The following is a 15,881-nucleotide window of genomic DNA, read 5'->3' as shown; positions in this document are numbered from 1 at the left end:
GTTAAACTTCTTTGCTACTTTTCCAATGCCGTTAGATAAAATGGTGAAAAAATTCCGTTCACTCGCCCGTATTCGCAAACATTTTACAGTAAAATTTTATACCTGCATTTCATATCGTAGACGAGAATACAAATCCTGCGAATCGTGTGATTTGTACGGTTAAAGAGTGTCGAATGAACCCTCATATATATATACGTAAAACGTACCAACGTATACATATATACCTAACAGCAACACATAATCTGCCGTTGCGTAAATAAATTTTGAACGCTTTGCACGGGTTTTGAATAAACCAGTTCCCACTGCGTGTGCATTAAATAATATGTTAACGGAATTTTACGACAGCCGAGTTTCGACACTCGTTACAAATTACGTTTACGCATGTGTGCGTGGGATTTTGCTCTATACATGTGTACGTAATTCCGAGATAATCACATGTGTTTAAAGTATTACACGCCATTTTGCATTTCGTTTGGTTTTTTATTCCTTCCCAGCCAGTGAATGGCATACGTGCCAACTTCTCGATCATAAGACTTGATAATCACCCTTTCAATTTCATTCTTCTCTTATTCATCATTTCCTTGGCTCTGAGTCTCGAGAAAATTAAAGATTTCAAAAATAATTAAGAAAATCGCACAAAATTTCGCTTACGTTATACTTGTAACAAAGAATTAAGACCCCCCCCCCCCCCGCCCCACGTCACACCGCCGTTATTTTTAAAGTGTATTTGAAAGCTTAAAAAATTTCAGAGAGAAACGATGCAAGTAAGTGAACAATTGCATCCGTGTGTGAAATTCTCTCATCAACTATATATATATATATATATATAATATATATATATATATATAACGTGAACTTGACACTCACATGTTACTTATAATAATAATAATGTTAATAAGATTGCAGGCAAAGATATGCAGAGCTGTGTGCATACATGTATGATGTACATACAGCATGATACAAGAATATATCATCTATAAGCCATGCGTGTCAAACGTACGGATGCATCCATCTGGTCCTCTGCACTCGTCGCCCCACGACAAACCAGATGCTGTTGTAAAATATAATATAATGCAACATATTCCTGCAGTTCAACGTCAAAACTCGAACTGCAACGCGGGTACAGAACACTGCACCCATTGTGCGATACGTATACCTAGATAGGCATGTAATTTCATGTATATAAATGTATTAGGGTGGCGCAAAAAAACCGACTATTTTTTTTTCTGAGTCTCGTGTGACAATATGTTAGTTTTTGATGTTTCAAGAGTCCACAACAAAGGAAAGTTCAAAAAAAAAATTTTAAGAGGTCGCTCCAAATTTTTTAAAACGGCAGCAATCGTCAAAAATCGATTTTTTTTTTTTTTTTTTTTTTTTCTCGTTACGGTATAATTTTATAGACAACAAAAAAATAAGTTCCCGAAAGTTTCAGTTTGAAATTTGAATTTCGAAAGATCACTCATAACTTGTTTTCAATTTTTTGGTGCATTTCTTTAGATCTTTTCGAGCGAACTTTTAATATTCATATTGAAATTTCATGAATTTTTTTTCTTCAATTTAGTAAGAAAGAATCGATAACAATACACCATGACATGAATTAAAAATCAAACAAAATACTGAAAATATAATTTTTTTAATTTAATTTTTTGGCGACTTACCGGCTATCACCTATAAATCAAGAGGACATATTAAATAGCAACTATTTTATGCGATTGAATTAATAATGAAAAGGTTATCAAACAGACTTCTCAATCGTATATACTGAATACTTGATATTACAAGTCTGCGTCTTCTTTTGCGACGTAAATTGACATCGAGGATCGACTTGAGCGATAGAAAATAAAATTTCATTCACGATTCTTCATAAATTTGAAGAAATGTATAAAAGTGAAAAGTCAACAAAACGCGATCTTCCGCATAACGTAGAACGCTCGTCTTTTTACAGAATCTTTCTTGCAGCATTAACAAACTTTTTACACATTCAATGCCATGGTGGAAAATCGCAAATTATTTTTTTCTGAAACACCCCTACGCACTGCGTACGTATTGTACATGATGTATAATGAAAATAAAATTCTCGTTGTTACCGCGTTGCACGGAAGGCATGTGTTCCAGCGACGCGACATCGCGGCGATAGTATCCAAACGAAATTTACTGCACACGGTATCACCAGACAGATATCGATATTGAGAGGAAATCCGGAATCCGGCGTTCGGCAGTACTGATCTGCATAGACAAAATATAATATACACGCATATGCGGACATATAGATACATATTTGCACACGTCGAGGATATTTATATATGAGTTTTTTTTTTTTTCAAACTGTCCCCTCTGCTTTCATCGAATATCGCGCAGATATAATCTATCGGTGATGATCGTAACGCTCCGAAGCATGGGTGATAGGTAAAAATGAAAAAAAAAAGATTGCATGCCAGACTGGTTGTTTGCTTTTCGGCCTTTCAAGTGTTAATGTACTGTTGATTCAAAAAAATTTATCACCATTGTCTAGTAGGTATACGCAGCTGGTTCTGTACGCAGATTCCTATACATACGCTCTTACCGACACTTATCCAACCGTCAAAACATTTTAGAAAATGGTTTGTGTCTTGGCTATGGGTCGGTAACAAAGTCAGTATAGGTAAAAATAAAAAAAAATCTGCGTCCACAACCAGCTGTGGGTATCTACTTCGTGTATGTCGATTTGATCGACACCCAGATTCCTAGATTCCTATACCGACACTGTTACCGACACTTATCCAACCGTAAAAATATTCTAGAAAATGGTTTGTGTCTTGGCTAAAGGTCGGTAACATAGTCGGTAAAGGAATCTGTGTCCAGTACAAGCCGTGTGTATCTACTTAGTGTGTTTCGATTTCTTCAACACCCGCGACAGTACTACTACACGCACGTGGCAGCACCGTTAAAGCATCTGGCTTGCAGGGCTGTACCTATCGCGCGGGATTACAGCTAAGAGATTCTGTATCAGGATTTAGGGATCTTGCAGCCTGCAGAGAGAAAGAGAAAGAGAAAGAGAAAGAGAGGGTATAAATAAGGTACCCGAGTGTATACGTATAGTATAGGTGTATATATTTATATGTATATACACATGTAAGGTGTTGGAGATAGTAGGAGCAGCCATGAGAGCTGCGAGCCTTGGCTCCTTACCACCTTCATATTACCCATAATTCTTCTCTTTTTCTCTCCGAGAGTCAATTCGCTCGTTGAAATTGGCTGGAGGCTATCTTTCGGCAAAGACGACGATGCCGAACCTCAGCAACTCAGCCTCCTTCGCCTATAGATTCTCCTTTTCTTTTTCTCCTACTTTCGCGACCTTTGACCCGGTAACGACCGGTATCATTTTCGCTTCGTCGCGATGGTCACTCGATAATTTATAAAATTCATTCGCAAACTTCTGTTCCTACTTATAATTTGGAAAATAAAAATCTTGTGCGTCAAAATTTGGAATTTAGTATAAACGTCTCTGTTATGTCGGCTTTACAATTCGAGCACACATTTCTAATAATTATCTTATTCTTAGATCGCAGCTGATTGAATAAAAACGACAATTTGGTAAAAGAAAACCGAAAATCTTTTCGTACGGTAGACATGTAAAACGAATTTTGTAAATGAAACTCGAAATAGGCAGGTATTCGAAATTCTTCATCTCCGTAAATACCGGTAACTTTATGTTATTTCTCTACGAGACGGAAGTTAGCAAGTTAGCAATGTTATCGTAACGATTCACGTTGTGACAAAATCGTTATTTTCAAGTTCAAGTTCAATTTCTGAAACGCGGTAAACCGCGTCAAAGCGAAACACACTGATATTAATAATGAAAAAAAAAAAAACCTGACAGCTTCAAAGACAGCATAAAATTGTCAATTAAGAATTTTTCCCCTCAACGTTATTAACTACCATTTAAATTACAAATTCCAATCTTATATTTTTCTTCCACTTTTCCGCTTACCTACCTTTAAAATCAGCGATTTCTCTCAGTTCCGTATGCAGAGCAAAGTTCGTTCGCTACACCGAATCAAATCAACGTCGATCTGCAACAGAGAAATGAAAGGAATATTAATTAAAGAACAAGAAATTGCAGCGCTGAAAGTCAAAGAACGAGTCGGAGCAGGACTGATAATGCAGCTTGAGAATGTAAACGGAAAAAAAATACGGGGGAATGTCGCTGCAGCGACAAAGTTTTCCCAGACATTTTCTTTTTCTTTTTTCTTTTCTCCCACCCCACCACCTTTTTCTACTTTTGCTCTACAATTTTTACGACTGAATTTTACGTTCGGATTGATCTTTCTGCAGAGGTTAATCCTACTTCGGAACTTGGTGTATATATGTATATACCTTTAGGTACATAGGTATGTGCATTATTATGTATCTGCATACGTATGTATATATAGATAGGTGTAGATAGAAGCGGGAAAAATTTTTCCTTGCCCACTTTTTCCGTTTGCCTTTTATTTTTGAACTGTTTTTTCCTTTTTTTGTTTCTTCTTGCTCTTCTGCTTCTATTCGGATCAGTTTTTTTTTCTTTCGTTTCTTTGCTTTTTTTGTTTTTTTATCCGCAATTTTTCAATTTCCTTTCCGATTCAGCGTAGAATATGAATAAGTGGTAAAGTATGCTGCTGCTGTGGCTGCTGCAAGTGGAGATCAACGAGAAAGGAATTTTCATTCCCATCGGGGATTGAAAACCGGTTGCCTTTGCATTTTCAAGAGTATAAATTATATTCCATCGGTAGAATACGGATGAAAACAAGAAAGTCAGGGGAAAAAAAAAAGAACAACAACAATTTACAAGTCAAATTTGCGTATAATTGACCTATATAGTCTAGTCTTAAAGTGAATCAAGAATATAAGGATTATCAAGGAATTCATTATATAAAGATGAGAATAAGTTGGTGAGGGAAAATAAAAGGACAAAAAAAAATAAAAAATAAATAGTCTAGAATTTATTGAAGAACTAAATAACGATGCGAAGGCGTGATAATGAGGAAAGTTAATTCGTTTTGGTCGCCAAAAATAAGAAGAAGAAAAAAAAAAAAAAACAACTAGATTCTAATGAAATACGTATCGTTTATATGCAACAACGGTTTAAATATTATTGTAATTACAAGAAATTGCGACACGATTAAGTATATCAGAGTGATTATAATTGTTGATACTGCATATTTTCTATTTGTTGCAAGATTGAATCAAATGTGAAAAAAAAAATTAATAAGTAAATTGTTAAAATAAAAAAAAAAAAAAAGGGATTTTCGATTTAAACCAATACCATCCTCGTATCAACGAAGATGATGAAAATTTGAAAAAAAAAAAAAAAAAAAAAAAAAACAATCATAATGATCAAGGTGAATACGCAACCCCGAAATCCCTTTCGGTACAATAATGAGTAGGTATAACAACAAAACGCAGAGCGTAACGTTGCGGCGTTAAACGGACTTCAAAACACCTCTGAAAAGGATATATGAATATAGTTAGTACTTAGTAGTTATATATACACGTTCATCCCCGTGATGTTCTCTCTCTCTCTCGAGGAGTTTCTCCAGCATCGCCGTCAAGAGCTCGTCGTCGTCTTCATGTCAGGTGACAAAATTTATTGTGTTTCGTTCAACTATCACCGAGACGAGAAGAGAAGAGAAGAGAAGAGAAGACGAAGCAGACTACGAAGACTACGACGACTTATACGCGAATATCGCCCAGGTTGAGAAGATATGAGAAACTTAGTTGCGGAAAGTTAAGGAAGCGGGATGAGGAGCGAGCGAGCCTTTCATCCCGAGCAAAAGCTGCGCCAACTCGAAACTCTCCCTCCCTCCCACCCTTGCGCCCTTCCGCCATTCCACCCCCTAATTTCTCGCACCCCAGGAACACGGTGAACATAGGCTACATGGATTTCTATAGCGTATTTAACGTTTCGTATAGTTAGAAAAGCAATTCGCACGTGCCGCGGCAATCGCTTCCCTTTTCTCCCAGAATTTTCTTCACCATGTGATCCAAGCTGCGCCGCAGAAGCTCGACTAGACGCAAAAAGCTTTAGGTTAGCTTCGCCCGTACTCTTTCTCACCGCAATTCGATCAGCCTGAAATGTCTTCGTTGCTCGTTTAACCTCTCGATTAATTGCGACGGTGCGACATGCGGCGGAAATATATTTCAGCACCGAATAGATCTAGAATTATTTTTTTGCTTCTTCTACGCGAATCCCGACGATTACGAATGTTTGCTGAGATGAAATTCAATCTCTTCTTTTTTAACAATTTTATCATAAATGCAAGGACGATTATACAGTGTCGCACCTCGTCAGGATTGTTATTTAATTATTTACATACTTTTCAGCTAATATGTTTTCTCTGGATATACAAAAACAAATAAATAAATCAAAGCTAATTAGACGTAGATTTTTTTTCTTTTACATTTTTCTGCAATGGAAAGCTAAAAAATATAACAATTACTTAGATTCTACATATATACACATACAGGATGGCTCGTTTTACATTGGACAGATTATTTCGTACAATCTCACGCAAACGATCTTCTGTTTTTTTTTGTTTTTTTTTTCTCAATATACAGCCATTTTAAAATGTTCAATTCGACAACATTTCACCGATATTAATTATCATCGACAAATCGTAGGTAATATATATATATATATATATATATATATATATAGAACTGATTTTGATAAAACGCGAAATCTATTCCAGTGACTTTATAGAATATAATTTTCTGAATAAAATAAGTCACCGTGTAGTGTGAAATGATGGATGAATTTACTATTTTGTCATCGTTATTTCGAAACAATAAGAAATATGTATTATTTCTTTGTTAATTTTCAATCAAATTATTCTAGATTGCCCGTATATTAGTTCATTCAATATCCAATGTGCTATCTATATATATATATGATAATGATAAAATTAACAAAAAGTATCGATTTCGGATCACCACCCGATTCAAAAACGGTGCAAAAACGGTTCATCTTCAATTTCCCAAAAAAACGACTTTCATCGCTTGCAAATGTCATTCAAATTTTACAAAATTTTTACTATAAGAAAAAAAAAAAAAAAAAAAAAAAAAAAAAATCCCCACCTAATATACACGTTTCTCTTTTGTACCTTGTGAAAAATTAACTTCTCTTTCATTTTCGAAAGCGCGGTCTATTCACAGCCGCATCTTTTACGGATATTTTTCTTCATTCAAGCCGATTAGCAAGCTTGCTCAAATTGTTCCAATACAATCACGAACGTTTTACGCAATGACTCTCACTAAAATTTGTCTGTAATGGAAACAAAAAAAAAAAAAAAGAAAAAAGAAAAAGAAAACAAGAAAACGAAAAAGACCCACAACACTGTTGTCGTTAAAACGTCTGTTATTAAATTCAACGTAGTGTGGGAATTAAACGTGCGTAATCTCATCTCTATCCTCATAATCCCCCCCCCACCCCCCCCGCCACCTTTCTTCGTCCATAACTTTTTTTTTTTTCCATCTCTCGACGTCACGTGAAAGTCTCAGATTCTCTCGTGTACCTATTATATAGTGGGTAAAGGTGCCTATAAACATGAAACTCTTGGTATAGTAATATACAGTATAATGTGGGCGTCGCGTGTCCCACGAGAAAATCGCGACATCGGTAGTCGCGAGTATATTTAAGAGCTGATGTATATGTACTACACTCAAAAGGTACAGAGCAGCGTTCAAATTATCTAAAAAAAAGAAAAAAAAAAAAGTCTGAGCTTATATGTATATTGTAAGATTCTCAAGATTGAAAACAACAATTGCGAATATGAATGACGAAATTACATTTCGGACAATAGTGACGAAGAGAGATATAGAGAGAGAGAGAGAGAGAGAGAGAGAAATATATTTCAATCACCTATCACGTAGGCGTTCCTCTGTAGCAGCATATATAATTCATTTTTTTCACACCGGAAGAAACTTTTGCTCCCGCAGAGATAATAACAATGACGATTGTATTTCAATCGACCCCGAAATCAATTTTCTAAAGGCGTATGCAAAAAAGAAAGTGAATAAATAAATAATTTATCGTTGTGCATAATTGTTGAGAGAATGGATGTTTTTATCGAATACAGTTTGCATTTCCATAATTAATTTTTTTTTTTTTTTCTTCTTCTCTTTTCTTTTTCTTTTTTCTTCTACTTTTTTTTCTACCAAACGAAACGAAAATATATACGTCGTTCAGACATTTGGACGTGAATTCGATATTTCGACAAGTTCTTGCAGAAAAAAAAAATATATATATATATATATATATATATATAAATAAAAGAAAGAGTAATTATATAAATATGGACGGATCATATGAAATGTTCAATTCATGTACGATAGCAGTGAGGAGGAAAAATATATATGTATGTATGAGGTATTCCACGCTAACTCGACCAGTGTTTAAACCTCGACCACCTAAAAATCATTTTATATTTCTTTTTAACATTCTACTCGGTAGAATATATACATATATATATAGGGTGAAAGAATGTATATATGTGTGTATACACAAGATGTATGTATAAATCGCAATACAAATAGTGATTTCTCTGACCGAGATATTGAATCGCGTCACCAACTCTCGACGGGTTTGCTTCTGCAGAATGAACATGCTAAGGCAAATATTTGAGATCTTGAGAAAACTCGGTATGAGAGAGGAAAGGAAAAGAGGGGAAAAGAGAGAGAGAGAGGGAGAGAGTGATGGAAATTGAAAGCTGGAGAAAAATGTCGCAGCAAACACCGTTGCATAATAGATATATGTATATACATATATTAGGGTCGCGCAAAAAAGCCGACTATTTTTTTTCTTCTGAGTCTCGTGTGAAAAAATGTTAGTTTTTCATGTTTTAAGAGCCCACTCCAAAGGACAGTTCAAAAAAAAATCTTTAAGAGGTCGCTCAAAATTTTTTTAAGTGTAAATAATCGTCAAAAAATTAAATTAAAAAAATTATATTTTCAGTACTTTGTTTGATTTTCAATTCATGTCGTGGTGTATTGTTATCGATTCTTTCTTACTAGATTAAAGAAAAATAATGTATGAAATTTTAATATGAATATTAAAAGGTCGCTCGAAAAGATCTAAAGAAATGCAGCAAAAAATTGAAAAAAAATTGTCAGCGACCTTTCAAAATTCAAATTTTGAAACGAAACTTTCGGAAACTTATTTTTGTTTTGTCTAGAAAATTATACTGTAACGAGAAAAGAAATAATAAAAAAAAAAATCGATTTTTAACGATTTCTGACGTTTTAAAAAATCTGGAGCATGAAAATTTGGTCCAAACGTTATATTGACACATCCAAAAAATTAATTTTACGCTCCGCCGAAAATGAAATGTTTTTTATTAATGTTTGTAAAAAAAAAGGCTTGGCACCACAATAAACCAGTAAATTCTTTTACAATTGCGATATTAATTACTATAAATAATTTTTAAAAAACAAGGGCGAGGAGATTGGTTTTTTTTTTTTTTTTTCCTTTGAAGAGGCAAAAATCTTTCAGCGAAGCACGTATTTTCCGTAGTTAAATAATACGTCGCGGCACGTTGACACATCGGGAAAGACGACGAAGAGCCGAGAGGCAGAGACGCTTATAAAACCGGGCTGCTTCTTAACGCTATTAGAGATCCTCGAACAGGAATTTATCGCACACAAAATTGCAGGAGTCGGATACTTGGGGGTACAAAACACCCTTCGAGTTTCCTCGGAAAGTGGTTCTTGGTGGGCGAAAAATTAATTGAAAACGATTCAACCGGTCCAACAGAATTACTTAAGATATGCAACCTTGTCGACGAGTCGATTTTTGGTTTTTCCTCAGAATTTTCTGCGCTAAAGGGATACGTCAGTGAAACTCTAAAAATTTTCTATTTGCTTGAATTAACTTGAAAATTGTCAATTACCAATTATTGGGACAATTAGGTGGTAACTTGTCGGCTTGCAATTTCGATGTTAACTTTTGTTCTCTACGCTCCTCTAATGGCTGTGAAATTTTTTCCAATTTTACGATGAGAATTGTAACGCAAAGATCTTTTCTAAAAACACCACTTTTTGACGTTATTTCAAATAATAACTGGACACAGGTGGAATGTAACTGATTAGAACCGAGTAAAAACCACTCGTTTCATGGAGCTTTATTATAAATTCAAGTTTCAAGAAAATCGAAATAGTTTATAGTTCAACTGACGTTCCCCTTAAAACAGTATATATATATAGGTGTACACTAGGGTGGCGCAAAAAAATCAGCTATTTTTTTTTTTTCGGGTCTCGTGTGACAAAATGTTAGTTTTTAATATTTAAAGAGCCCACTCCAAAGGACAGTTCAAGAAAAAATTTTAAGAGGTCGCTCCACATTTTTTCAAACGTCAGAAATCGTCGAAAATCGATTTTTTTTTTTTTTTTGATTTTTTTCTCCGTTACGGTATAATTTTATAGACAAAAAAAAAAAATAAGTTTCCGAAAGTTTCAGTTCAAAATTTGAATTTTGAAAGGTCGCTCATAATTTTTTTTCAATTTTTTGCTGCATTTCTTTAGATCTTTTCGAGCGACCTTTTAATATTCATATTAAAATTTCAGAAATTTTTTTTCCTCAATTTAGTAAGAAAGAATCGATAACAATACACCACGACATGAAATAAAAATCAAACAAAATACTGAAAATATTTTTTTTTTTATAATTTTTTGACGATTTTTGACATTTTAAAAAATGTGGAGGGACCTCGAACATTTTTTTTTTAACTGTCCTTTGGAGTGGTCTCTTAAAATATATCAAAAACTAACATTTTGTCACATAAGACTCAAGAAACAAAAAAAAAAAAAAAAAAATCGTCGGAATTTCTATCTCTCCTTTTACAGAATTACAATTATATGAAAACACTAAAGTTTACCGACTGAGGGGAGTGAAAAAGGTGAATGAAACGAATTGAAATGAAATTTCGTTCAGTCACTGTAATTTTGATATTCCAAAATTTTAAGTATAAAATTTGGGTAATTTTCGATTTAGAAGAAAGCTGCAAATGCGTCGAGAGTTCGTAAAGTCGTAAAATTTGCCCGCTTCTCGAAATTCCGTGATTTATTGAATGCATGTTACCGGCATTAGATCCCCTGCAACGACCTTTATCGAAAATATTTATAGATGTGTGATATAGGTGCGCACCTTCCGCATCAGGGTCGAAGTAAGAGCGCAGCGTCGCGGTCTAACGGCGCTCTGCGTGTTGAGTATTGGAAATCCGTTACATGCATTGGAAAATTATTAGCCCGTGAAATATATCCCAAGAGTTTGCCTATTCGAATAACATCGAGGAAATTTTTGCACATTTAGAGGCTAGAGGTTATGCGAAAACGTTGTGAAAACCTGTAACGTGCAAAAAAAAATAAGATCCTCAGGATGCAGAAGCGAACTTTTATTAAAAGACAGGGTGTCCGGTGACCTGTGAAAAAAACGTAATTCCCTGAGAATTCCAGGTATTCCAGACAAGAATCGTCATTTATTTAGGCTGTTCTCATTTACACAATAAATGAAATGAATACAATAGTCATACGAAATTATTTAAAGAAATCAGAGCTTGGATAAAATTTTTATTAAAGAATTTCTTCTCAATTATATAATGCATAAAAAAAAAAAAAAAAAAAAATTAGAAAGCTTAATTATTTTTAAACCGAAACGATATTGCAACGAATTTTCAGTGGTCCAACAAAAAAGATATTTATCCGAAATTAAATTTTTATTACCTCTCTTTTTATTACTGGAGAATAGATTCTTTCAAATATCTCAAGCTTTTCGTTCGAATAATCTATTTGGATTTTAAAAAGTTGTAGAAAAAAAAAAAACCTCTCGTCGATCGGTTGAAAGAAAAACTAATAAAAATTTCACGAATAATCAATTTTTGAGAATTTCGTAACACTAAATCGCAATTTTTATTGCAATTCAGATTGAACGATGAACTCATCCTTATTAAGCAACCTGTTCTTGGCGATCAGAGGACAAAACTTTTCGCCAAGCGCGTAACCGCGACGGCAAAGAGACGTCGACCAAGTTTCGAAGTCCAAGTCGTCCAAGTGGCAGGATTTTGATGGATAGGCGGTGGTGGTACATTAAATGTTTGCGGAGGATCGAGGGAGGCGTCGCGACGTCACGAGTCTTCGTCGTCAGTGATAACTAATTCACACCGTTTCGGTCAACATCCGGTTGAGTGAAGGAAATAAGGGGGGAGGGTTCGTTATCCGAATATCGACGAGGGCAAACAAATGATATACGTGCGATTTCCTCCCTCATTCGGTGGCGAGGAAAACCGTATTTTGGCAAAGAAGATGATGTTGAGAGCGTTTTCGCGATGAATAAAATCAACGAGTAGAAACCACCCCTCGATTTCACCTCGTTTAAAAATAAGGGTTGTAGCCAGTTGTTAGGGGAGTATTCTGGTCAAAAGGTCTAAGTTTTAGGCATTTTTCTAAGTGAGATAAAAAGGAAATAAAAAATATTTTTACCATCCATTTTTTTTTTTTTTTTTTACAAGACCTTTATTGACGGTTTCAAGAATGCAAGAAAGATTAATAAAAAATACGAAAATTTACAGGGTGGTAAAGTGGGGGCTACAAAAAAAAAAAGGCACGTCCTGGTTGACACGTTTTTTATTCTTGTACTGTTGCGAAACAAACAATCCAAAAAAAAAAAAGAAATTCTTCATTAGTAAAGACGTCTCAATAGTCCGGAGCACGCTAAGAGAGAATAATTTTTTTTTCACACAATACCGAAGATCTGGAAAAACAGTTTTTTTGTGCCCCTGTTTTTTGACCGTTCCGAATTTTTTTAAAATAGTAACAATTTTTCTTTTTTTTTTTCTTCTCAACCCGTGCTTTCAACCATAGAGGGATATACAAAGAACATTTCTACCAAATTTCAAGTAAATCGGGCTATCAGGACTCGAGATATCATGTCAACCGTATCGAAAAAAGTAGTTTAGAGAAAAACGCGAAATTAAAGATTCGTTCCGGCCGGATCGATTTAGTTGGCACGTCAGAAAAATAACAGTAACTTCGAAAATAATTTGAATTTTCAAAAATCCTCTTAGAGGCTTATCCTTAAAGGTCTGAACTCTGGAAATACGCAGAAAAAAAACAGTTTTTTTTTTCAAATTTCTGAACCAGAATACCCCCTTAATGAAAAGTGTCGAATAAATTTAATCAATGGATGTTACGTCGGTACAACGAGAAATCGTAGAAGAAATCAGTTTTTGGAAATAAACTTTAGGAGCGGTTTCAACCCTTGAACGACAAATTGACGGGCTGAAAGGATGCACGTCAAGAATATTGAGCATAAGGGAATTGAATATTTTTTTCTCCTTCTACAAAACGACTCGAAGATTCGTCAAGGCATGAATTTCTTGCCTGGACTGTACACGCGTTAGTTAACTTGGAAATCCCATTCGCTAACGAGAGAAAAGTGCGACTTGCAATTTGAACGCGCTGAGTCGATTTTATGGCACGTTTATACTATTCATATATCTACTTTTGAACCGATAACTTATCGAGTATACACGGGTAAGTTGATGCTGTTGTAAGGTAAAGATGAAACGACAAATATTTACACAGAGGTAAAAAGTATTCGGCATTTTTAAAATTGAAAACATTTTTCTTCGTAGTCTGTCTAAAATAGTGTAGGATTTCTTTTTACTTTTCATTTACATTTGGTGACACAAGAAAAGTATCAAGTTTTAGATCGAAAATCACTTTTTTCTACTTTCAACGAATCTCAGCGTTTTCGAACCTCTATAATCCGAAAAATAGATTTTTAGAAAAATGTCGGTTCGTTGATTTTCAAACATATATTTTTTCTGCCTCGTTACTTTTTCTAAATACACGATCAAGTTTTCCCAGCTTGTATATTTATTTATTTAAAAAAAAAAATGATTCACGAATATTTCGTTTTTGATGAAAAAAAAAAAACTAAAAAAAAAATTGTGGTTTTTCTTTTCAAATTTATGTGTCAATGTATTTTCATTTGGTTACCAAGTCCTATCAGATACAAATTTTTTGCACAAGTTTGTCGGACAGACCGACAAAATCTTCCATTTTCATGTTTTTCCGGCACGTTTTTTCATATTGAAAGTCAGTAAAATTTCATTTATATCGAAATCGATAAGAAGAGTGTGAAAATCTTTTTTTGTGTGAAGTAGATTCGTTCAATTTCTTATAGGTTTAATTACCTCGACGACAATTAGGTCAATTAGATACAACAATCGCAATTTAAAAATTCACAAAATCCAGTTTTTTTTTTTTCCATTTTCATACTCGACCAGGTAAAACCACGAAAGAAAAAATATAACATTGTAAAAATAGCACAAAAATTTCATCAACCCTAGCTGATTGTGAGTCCAAAAATCGAACAACACGTTTCATATATTATGAATACACTGAAATACCAATCCAGTTTGGATGGGTTGAACAAAGACGAGAAATTGATGGAAACGGGGGGATGAGGGAGGAAAAAAAATACCAAGTGAAATACTTAGAAGGCCATCCGAATCCCACCGATGAGGTCAAAAAGGTGAATTTAAGAAGGTGGATATGAAAGGTCGCGGCAAGGTTGGCACGTATTAGCGAAACGAGATTACCGACTCGTGTCTCTGGTCACGCAGCTCAGAATTTGGCCTATATTTTACACACCCCACACGATTCTTCAGCCCCTTATATTCAGCAGCAGGCGATTGATAAACTAGAGCAAAATTGGCGCAAGAAGACGCAATTTTTTTTTCATTTTGCAGATCGATCATCATTTACTGGAAATATGATGCCAATCGTGGATCAATTTTTTTTTTTTTTTTTTCTCTAAATAAAGTGAAACAATTTTTTTTGTAAAGCAATTAAATACCAAAATATTAATTTTTATTGTTATTTCTATAAAAAAAAAAAAAAAAAAATCTTGTAGCACATTTTCGGCGCTGCTAGACGTATTTGAGGGCTTCTTCGACGCAAAAGAAAGAGAGAAAGAGAAAAAAAAAAAAAAAAAAGAATGCAGTCAATCGTAAAAACTGATTTGATTTCGGAATTGTCAAAAAATCTGCACAAAATAATCACTTGTGCTACGTGTAACACTTGTCATTCCGCAACAACATTTCTGACGTTATTGTAACCGTACCAAATTTACAATAAAAAAATTTTCCAGTTACTGTAACAAATGAAATTTTTTTTTTTTTTTTTTTTTTCCCATCATGAGAAAGCAATGGCCGCAGTTTACATACGGCACGAAGTAGATTATAAGCATATATAACGGTGGCACAATTATCACTGTTGGTATAACAAACGGACGACACGTTGACCGCAGCTGGAAGTAAAACTCTTATCTTTTCGCACTAGCAGCGAGGACGTAAAATCTCCTTGGAAGCGTAACACAGCGGCGCTGCACTGTAGCGAAATATCACAAAACGCATAGTCGGTGAGTATAAAAAAATGGCAGATTTTTTTCGAAACTATAATAAAAAAGGGGGGATACGTCAGTTTTTTTTTTTTTTTAACAGAAAAATTATCAATTTAAATTATTAATTATTATTTAACTGATCTTCGGACAGTGGTTCGTCACTGTTTCTGTAATAAATACAAAAATTTTAATACCGCGTGTACGTATAATTTTTGGAAACATTCCTCATCGGAGCGAAAGCTCTGCGAAGCTCTACATTTTTTTTTTTTTTCTTCTGTTTTTTTTTTCATCTTTTTGGGAATTAAGAAGGGCGCGATGAGGGTGAAAACGAGCGGTGAATTTGGTTAATTACGTTTTAAGGATCGACGGTTATCCGTCTTCCGGAAAACTCTCTTTCGTTGGGGATAAAGTTTGAATCGTAAGAACGGATCCTTTGTGAAAATCGAGAAGCTTTTCATCGGGT

At 34.4% G+C, this 15,881-nt stretch overlaps 1 long non-coding RNA gene across 1 annotated transcript in view; it reads right to left on the bottom strand.

The window, feature by feature from the left end:
* Nucleotides 1-15,881, bottom strand: part of LOC124408052 — a 67,998-nt gene that overhangs the window by 40,812 nt on the left and 11,305 nt on the right. The window contains exon 2 of the long non-coding RNA XR_006929390.1: nt 3,975-4,052. This is a non-coding gene — a long non-coding RNA (uncharacterized LOC124408052). The remainder of the gene's footprint in view (nt 1-3,974; nt 4,053-15,881) is intronic.

This window comes from Diprion similis, chromosome 7 (genome assembly GCF_021155765.1).
Source record: "Diprion similis isolate iyDipSimi1 chromosome 7, iyDipSimi1.1, whole genome shotgun sequence".
In the NCBI taxonomy this organism is placed as follows: domain Eukaryota; kingdom Metazoa; phylum Arthropoda; class Insecta; order Hymenoptera; family Diprionidae; genus Diprion; species Diprion similis.
The sequence above is the reverse complement of the archived record's forward strand: the minus strand, read 5'-3'. Positions and strand labels throughout refer to the sequence as shown.